This window comes from Theropithecus gelada, chromosome 1 (genome assembly GCF_003255815.1).
Source record: "Theropithecus gelada isolate Dixy chromosome 1, Tgel_1.0, whole genome shotgun sequence".
Classification (NCBI taxonomy): Eukaryota; Metazoa; Chordata; class Mammalia; order Primates; family Cercopithecidae; genus Theropithecus; species Theropithecus gelada.
In genome coordinates this window covers 221,047,923-221,056,647 of record NC_037668.1, presented here as the reverse complement: position 1 = coordinate 221,056,647, position 8,725 = coordinate 221,047,923, and the positions used below count along the sequence as shown (strand labels likewise).

Here is an 8,725-nt window from a genome sequence, read left to right as displayed (position 1 = left end):
CATGTTGAAACCCCATCTCTACTAAAAATACAAAAAGTAGCTGGATGTGGTGGTGGGCACCTGTAATCCCAGCTACTCTGGAGGCTGAGGCAGGAGAATTGCTTGAACCCAGGAGGTGGAGGAGGTTGCAGTGAGCAGAGATCATACCACTGCACTCCAGTGAAAGAAAGAAAAAGAAAGAGAGAGAGAAGAAAGAAAAAGAAAGAGGAAGGAAGGAAGAAAGAAAGATTGGTTTGTTGGTTAAGGGGCAATAAGAAATCATCTGAAGGCACAAAACTACTGTTAATAGTAAATACACAAAGAAGCACAGAATATTATAACACTGTTACTGTGGTGTGTAAATTACTATTTTTAAACATTTATTTATTTTTACTAGAAAGTCAAGGACAATGTGTAAATTATTCTTAAGAAGAAAAATTAAATGATGTCCCAGCACCTACATAGCACCAGGCTCTCCCCAAGAGTCTCCCCAGCAAAAAGGGCCTCCCAGACCATACTATTGTTGGTGAGTTGTTTTGTCTTCATATATAGGATAGACTTCATATTCTCATTTTCAGTGGTTGTAACATGGATAAACAACCCTCTATTGGTATGGTTCCATATGCTTGTGGTCAATAGCTATGCCACAATTAGTCCTTTTTTTTTTTTTTTTTTTTTGAGACGGAGTCTTGCTCTGTCGCCCAGGCTGGAATGCAGTGGCCGGATCTCAGCTCACTGCAAGCTCCGCCTCCCGGGTTTACGCCATTCTCCTGCCTCAGCCTCCCGAGTAGCTGGGACTACAGGCGCCCGCCACCTTGCCCGGCTAGTTTTTTGTATTTTTTAGTAGAGACGGGGTTTCACCGGGTTAGCCAGGATGGTCTCGATCTGCTGACCTCGTGATCCGCCCGTCTCGGCCTCCCAAAGTGCTGGGATTACAGGCTTGAGCCACCGCGCCCGGCCAATTAGTCCTTTAGTGTTAATCTATGCTGATAAGCAAATATTCAAGATTGTTCAGACTCTTTGGAGGAGAATAATTAAGGTTTTTCAAAAGTGATGAAAATTTACAACTAGAAATGCATTTGATAGTCCCCCAAATAGTTTTACATGTTGCATAGGGTATTTCTCTGAATACATTCATTAAGGTTATTACTAACCCTGTGTTGTATCAATTATAACAATCTTTGTAATATGATTAATATGATTAGCAAATGCAATTGAGTAAATTGTGCACATCAATCATATGTCTATAAGGATTTTGTTTCTTTGCTTTCTTTTTTTTTTTTGAGACGGAGTCTTGCTCTGTCACCCAGGCTGAAGTGCGGTGGCTCCATCTCGGCTCACTGCAAGCTCCACCTCCCGGGTTCCCACCATTCTCCTGCCTCAGCCTCCCGAGTAGCTGGGACTACAGGCGCCGCCACCACACTTGGCTAGTTTTTTGTATTTTTAGTAGAGACGGGGTTTCACTGTGTTAGCCAGGATGGTCTCCATCTCCTGACCTCGTGATCTGCCCACCTCGGCCTCTCAAAGTGCTGGGATTACAGGCTTGAGCCACCGCGACTGGCCACACTATTCTCGTTTGTATATAAATATCCCGTTTTATTTGTCACACTTTTTTGATCTCCCATATGTATCTCCAATTCCCAACTTTGTTATTTCTTTGTTTTTATTTTTACTTATTTATATATATATATTTTTTTGAGACAGGATTTCTCTCTGTGCCCTAGCCTGGGGTGCAATGGCACAATCATGTCTCACTGCTCCCTCGACCTCCTGGGCTCAAATGGTCCTCCCACCTCAGCCTCTGAATAGTTGGGATTAGAGGCACACGCCACCACACCTGGCTAATTAAAAAATTTTTTTTGTAGAGACAGGGTCTCGCTATGTTGCTGAGGCTGGTCTCAAATTCCTCTGGCTCAAGTACTCCTCTTGCCTTGGCCTCTCAAAGTGTTGGATTATAGGTATGAGCCATCCTTCCTGATCTGACTTTATCATTTCTATAAAATTCAAAGTCTTTATTTCAAATATTGTATCTTTGTTTTCCCTCTTCTCTACTTACGAATTTTCTTTTTTTTTTTTTTTTTTGACGGAGTCTCGCTCTGTCACCCAGACTGGAGTGAGCTGCGCCATCTTGGCTCACTGCAAGCTCCGCCTCCCGGGTTCCCGCCATTCTCCTGCCTCAGCCTCCCGAGTAGCTGGGACTACAGGCGCCCGACACCTCGCCCGGCTAGTTTTTTGTATTTTTTAGTAGAGATGGGGTTTCACCGTGTTAGCCAGGATGGTCTCCATCTCCTGACCTCGTGATCCGCCCGCCTCGGCCTCCCAAAGTGCTGGGATTACAGGCTTGAGCCACCGCGCCCGGCCTACTTCTGAATTTTCAACATGATTTAAATTAGACCTGCTCATTTGATTATTTGTATCTCCTAATCTCTTTCATATATTTTAGATCTCTCTGCTTTCTCAGCTGCATTCTAAACATTTTATTCAGCCAAGTAGCTTAGTTATCATTTTACCTGAAGTCTGTATCAACTGCCATTTAACAATTCAATTTATTTTCATGGCTTTGATGCCAGTTTATTTATTTTTTATATTTGTATGTTGATACATAATATGTGTACATATTTATGTCATATGTATAATATTTTGTTATATGCATACAGTGTATAATGATCAAGTTGGTGTATAGGGTATTCATCAACCCAAATTTTTATTTTTAATGTTACAAAAATTTTTTGGAGATAGGGTTTCACTCCCTCACCCAGGCTGGAGTGCAGTGGTGTAATCATGGCTCACTGTAGTCTCAACCCCCTGGGCTGAAGAAATTTTCCCACCTCAGCCTCCTAAGTAACTGGGACTGCAGGTGTATACCACCACACCTGGCTGATTATTATTATTGTTTTTGTAGAGTTGGGATATCATTCTTGCTCAGGCTAGTCTCAAAATCCTGGCCTCAAATATCCCACTCCCTTGACCTCCCAAAGTGCTGGGATTACAGAAATGAGTGAGAGTGTCCAGCCTGTTATTTCTATGTGTTGGAAACCTTTCAGTTCTCTATTCAAGCTATTTTGAAATATACAATACATTGTAATATATAGTCAGTTACTCTGCTATCAAATAATAAAACATTTCTTTTATCTAACTGTATGTTTGTACCCATTAACAACCTCTCTTCTTCCATCAGCACCCATCTACACATACTTCTCAGTCTCTGGTAGCTATCATTTTTCTCTCTATTTCCATGAGATCAACTTTTTTTGCTCCCACATATAAGTGAAACTATTCAATATTTGTCCTTCTGTGCCTGGCATATATCACTTAACAAAATGACATCCATTTATATCCATGTTGCTGCAAATAACAAAATTTCAGTTTTTTTAAAGGCATAGTAGTAGTTTATTGTGCACATACACTACATTTTCATTCATTGATGGACAATTTGGTTGATCTCATGTCTTTGCTATTGTAAATACTGTTGTGATAAACATGCAAATGTAGGCATCCCTTTGATATATGGATTTCCTTTTCTTTTGATAAATACCCAGTAGTGGGATTGCTAGATGCTATGGTAGTTTTTTTTTGTTTTGTTTTCTTTTTTTTCTTTTTTTTTTTTGTAGAAATCTCTATACTCTTTTTCCATAGTGGCTGTACTGACTTACATTGCCACCAACAGTATATAAGTTTTATTTTCTCCACATTCTTGCCAACATCTCTTATGTTTTCCTTTTAATAATAGTCATTTTAACTGGGGTAAGATGATATCTCATTCTGGTTTTGATTTATATTTCCCTTGTGACTGGTAATGTTGAGCATTAAAAAAAAACCTGTTAGCCATTTGCACTTCTTCTTTTGCAAGATGTCTATTTATGTCCTTTGCGCACTTTTTAATGTGATTGCTTTTTACTATTTGAGTATATTTTGGATGTTAGTTCTTTGTCAGATGAATAGTTTGCAAATATTTTCTCCCATTCAACAAGCTGTTTCTTTGCTACATTGATTGTTTTCTTTGCCTTGTAGAAGGTTTTTTATTTAATAATATTTTCGCATTTGTCTGCTTTTGTTTTTGTTTTCATTGTGTGTGTTTTTGGTGTCTTAGCCATAAAATATTTGCCTAAACTAATGTTCTGAAGTGTTTTCTGTGTATTTTTATCTAATAGTTTCATAGTTTCAGGTCTTAGGTATAAGTTCATAATTCATCTTCAGTTGGTTTTTGTTTATGGTGAGAAATAGGGGTCCAGTTTCATACTTTTGCATGTAGATATCCAGTTTTCCCAGCACCATTAATTGAAAATAATGTCCAACACCCAGTGTATGTTCTTGGAGCCTTTGTGGAAAACCAGTTGGCTGTAAATACATGGATTTATTTCTCAGTTCTATACTCTGTTCCATTGGACTATGTGTCTTTTAAACTCAATACCATGCTATTGTTGTTACTTTTGCCTTTTAATATATTTTATTTACTTTTCTTTTTCTCTTTTTCTTTCTTTTGGTTTTAATTTTTGTGGGTACATAGTAGGTATACATATTTATGGGGTACATGAGATGGGGTGTGATACAGGCATGCAATGTGAAATAATCACAGCATAGAGAACGGGGCATCTGTCCCCTCAAGCATTTATCCTTTGAATCACAAACAACCCAATTACACCCTTTAAATTATTTTAAAATGTACAATTAAATTATTATTGACTATAGCCACCCTGTTGTGGCATCAAATAGTAGGTCTTATTCATTGCTTCTAATTATTTTTTGTATCCATTAACAATCCTCACCTCCCCCCAACACACATCCCTCAATGACCCTTCCAGTCTCTGGAAACCATCCTTCAACTCTCTATGTCCATGGATTCAATTGTTGTGATTTTTAGATCGCACAAATAAGTGAGAACATATGACATTTAGCTCTCTGTGCCTGGATTATTTAATTAAACATAATGATGTCCAGTTCCATTCATGTTGTTGCAAAGGACTGAATCTCATTCTTTTTTTTTTTTTTTTTTTGCTTAATAATACTCCATTGTGTATATGTACCATGTTTTTTAAGATTTAGTTTTTATTTCAATATGCCTTGGGGAACAGGTGGTGTTTGATTACATGAATAAATTCTTTAGTGGTGATTTCCGAGATTTTGGTATACCCATCACACAAGTAGTGTACACTGTGCCCAATGTGTAGTCATTTATCCCTCACCCTCCTTCCACCCTTTCCCCCAAGTTCCCAAAGTCCATTGTATCATTCTTATGCTTTTGTGTTCTCATAGCTTAGCTCCCACTTATGAGTGAGAACATACGATGTTTGGTTGTCCATTCCTGAATTACTTTACTTAGAATAATAGTCTCCAATTCCATTCAGGTTGCTGCAAATGCCATTATTTCATTGGCTGAGGTAATATTCCATGGTATATATGTACCACATTTTCTTTATCCATTTGTTGGTTGATGGGACATTTTTTTCTGCAGTTGCGAATTGTGCTGCTATAAACATGCATGGGCAAATATCTTTTTCATATAATGACTTCTTTTCCCCTGGGTAGATACCCAGTAGGATTGCTGGATCAAATGGTAGATCTACTTTTAGTTCTTTAGGGAATCTCCACGTTGTTTTCCATCCTGGTTGTACTAGTTTACATTCCCATCAGCCATGTAAAAGTGTTCCCATTTCACCACATCCACGCCAACATATATTATTTTTTGATTTTTTTATTATGGCCATTCTTGCAGGAGTGGGGTGGTATTGCATTGCAGTTTTGATCTCCATTTCCCTAATAATTAGGGATGTTGAGCATTTTTCCATAGCTTCTTGGCCATTTGTCGATCTGTTTTTGAGATTTCATGTCCTTAGCCCACTTTTTGATGGGATTATTTGTTTTGTTCTTGCTGATTTCTTTGTAGATTCTGGATATTAGTCTTTTGTCAGATGTAGAGATTGTGAAAATTTTCTCCCACTCTGTAAGTTGTCTGTTAACTCTGCTGATTCTTTTGCTCTGCCAAAACTTTTTAGTTTAATGAAGTCCCAACTATTTATCTTTGTTTTTGTTGCATTTGCTTTTGGGTTCTTGGTCATGAAGTTTTTGCCTAAGTCAATGTCTAAAAGGGTTTTGCTTTTTTTTATGGTGCCAATTTTAAACAGTTTTTATTTAAGACACTGATTTTCTGGTTAAAATACAGTATTTATAAAGTGCAATGTTATTTCCTTCCCCTGTGCATATGTTCCATATTCAAGTATTGAGAATGCCCAGTAACTTACTATAGTAGCTGGACTTTTAAAAACTGCCACAGAATTTGCTGCAAATTTAGGTCCTTCAATGTTTTAAAATGTGTGGAACAATGCTACGTCTATACTTAGCTTAATCAACCTCTTCAATGGTGGGCCCTGAGGAAGCACTATCAGAGGGAGGACCTCCACCACCAGGGAGTCCCCCAGGCATTCCTCCTGGCATGCCTCCTGCACTCTGGTACACTTGGTAATGATGGAGTTACGGACTTTCTCCAGCTCTTTCTGCTGATGTTCAAATTCTTTCTTCTCAGCAGTCTGATTCTTATTGAGCCAGTTGATAATTTTATTACACTTGTCCAGAATCTTCTGTTTGTCTTCATCATTAATCTTGCCTTGAAGTTTCTCATCTTCGACAGTTGCTTTCACGTTGAATACATATGACTCAAGTGAATTCTTAGATGATACTTCATCCCTCTGCTTCTCATCTTCAGCTCTGTACATCTCAGCTTCCTGGACCATACATTCAATGTCTTCCTTGCTCAAACGGCCCTTGTCATTAGTGATAGTAATCTTGTTCTCTTTTCCTGTACTCTTGTCCACAGCAGAGACATTGAGCATCAATGTCAAAAGTTGGCATCAATGTCAAAAGTGACTTCAATCTGAGGAACATCACAGGGTGCAGGAAGTATGCCTGTGAGTTCACACTTGCCAAGCAGGTTATCCTTGGTCATGGCACGCTCACCTTCATAAACCTGAATAAGCACACCAGGCTGGTTGTCAGAATAGGTAGTGAAGGTCTGTGTCTGCTTGGTAGGAATGGTAGTATTACGCTTGATGAGGACAGTGATGACTCCACCAGCAGTTCCAATACTGAGGGCAAGAAGAGAGACATCTAAGAGCACCAAATCTTGGACATTTTCAGACTTGTCTCCAGATAGGATGGCTACCTGGACAGCTGCACCATAAGCAAGAACTTCACCAGGATTGATGCTCTTATTTGGTTCTTTTCCATTGATGAAGTCTAGGAGAAGCTTCTGAATCTTGGGGATATGAGTAGAACTACCAAACAGGACAATATCATGAATCTGTGACTTATCCAGTTTGGCATCTTGAAGGGCTTTCTCTGTGAGGTCTAGGGTGCTATGGAACAGGTCGGCATTCTGTTCTTCAAATTGGGCATGGGCACTGGACGTATAGAAGTTGATTCCTTCACAGAGAGAATCAATCTCAATACTGGCCTGGGTGCTGGAAGAGAGAGTATGCTTAGCATGTTCACAAGCAGTGTGGAGGCATCTTACAGCTCTCTTGTTCTCACTGATGTTCTTCTTATGCTTGCACTTGAACTCATCAATCAAATGGTTGACATTCAATTGTCAAAGTTTTCTCCACCCAAGTGGGTGTTTCTGACTGTAGATTTAACTTCAAAGATTCCATCCTCAATAGTGAGGAATGACACAGCAAAAGAGTCACCTCTCAGGTCAAAGATCAGCACGTTTCTTTCAGCTCCAACCTTTTTGTCTAAGTCATAAGCAATAGCAGCAGCAGTTGGCTCATTGATAATTCTAAGTACATTGAGACCAGCAATAGTTCCAGCATCTTTGGAACCTGACGCTGAGAGTCATTAAAGTAAGCTGGCACTGTGACCATAGCATTGCTAACAGTATTGCCAAGGTATGCTTCTGCAATGTCCTTCATCTTTATTGGAACCATAGAGGGCACCTCCTCTGGGTAGAAGCTTTTGGTCTCTGCCTTGTATTCCACTTGGACCTTGGGCCCGCCAGCATCATTCAACATGAGGGGCCAATGCTTCATATCAGACTGGATAACAGCATCATCAAATCTGCATCCAATCAGACATTTGGCATCAAAAACCATGTTGGTGGGGTTCATTGCAACTTGATTCTTTGTGGCACCACGGATCAATCATTCCGTGTCTGTAAAGGCGACATAGCTTGGAGTGGTTCTGTTTCCCTGATCATTGGCAATTATCTCTACTTTTCTGTGCTGGAAAACACCCACACAAAAGTAGGTGGTGCCAATATCAATATCAACTGCAGGTCCCTTCAACATGGCTGCTGGTGTGTAGACCTGGCTCCAACTACAAAGAAAGACACAGAAACCCTGAGAGCTGCAGGTGAGTTCAGTGACAGAAGGGTTTTTTCTGATGTCATCTTGTAGAAGCTTTATGGTGTCAGGTCTTAGATTTAAGTCTTTGATCCATCGTGGATTGACTTTTTTTATAAGGGGAGAGGTGAGGATCCAGTTTCATTCTTCTACATGTGACTTGCCAGTTATCCCAGCACCATTTGTTGAATAGGGTGTCCTTTCCTCACTTTATGTTTTTGTTCGGTTTTTTGAAGATCAGTTGGCTGTAAGTATTTCGTTTTACTTCTTGGTTCTCTATACTCTTCCATTGGTCTATGTGCCTATTTTTATACCAGTACCTTGCTGTTTTGGTGACTATGGCCTTACAGTATAGTTTGAAGTTGGATAATGTGATGCTTCCAGATTTGTTCTTTTTGCTTCATCTTGCTTTG

General features: G+C 39.4%; 1 pseudogene across 1 annotated transcript; it reads right to left on the bottom strand.

Moving 5' to 3' along the window:
- Positions 1-6,318: 6,318 nt before the first annotated feature.
- On the bottom strand, positions 6,319-8,258 carry LOC112630358 (annotated as a pseudogene). The gene has a single exon (XR_003120854.1). The product of XR_003120854.1 is annotated as a heat shock cognate 71 kDa protein pseudogene (transcript).
- Between the last annotated feature and the right edge of the window lie 467 nt (positions 8,259-8,725).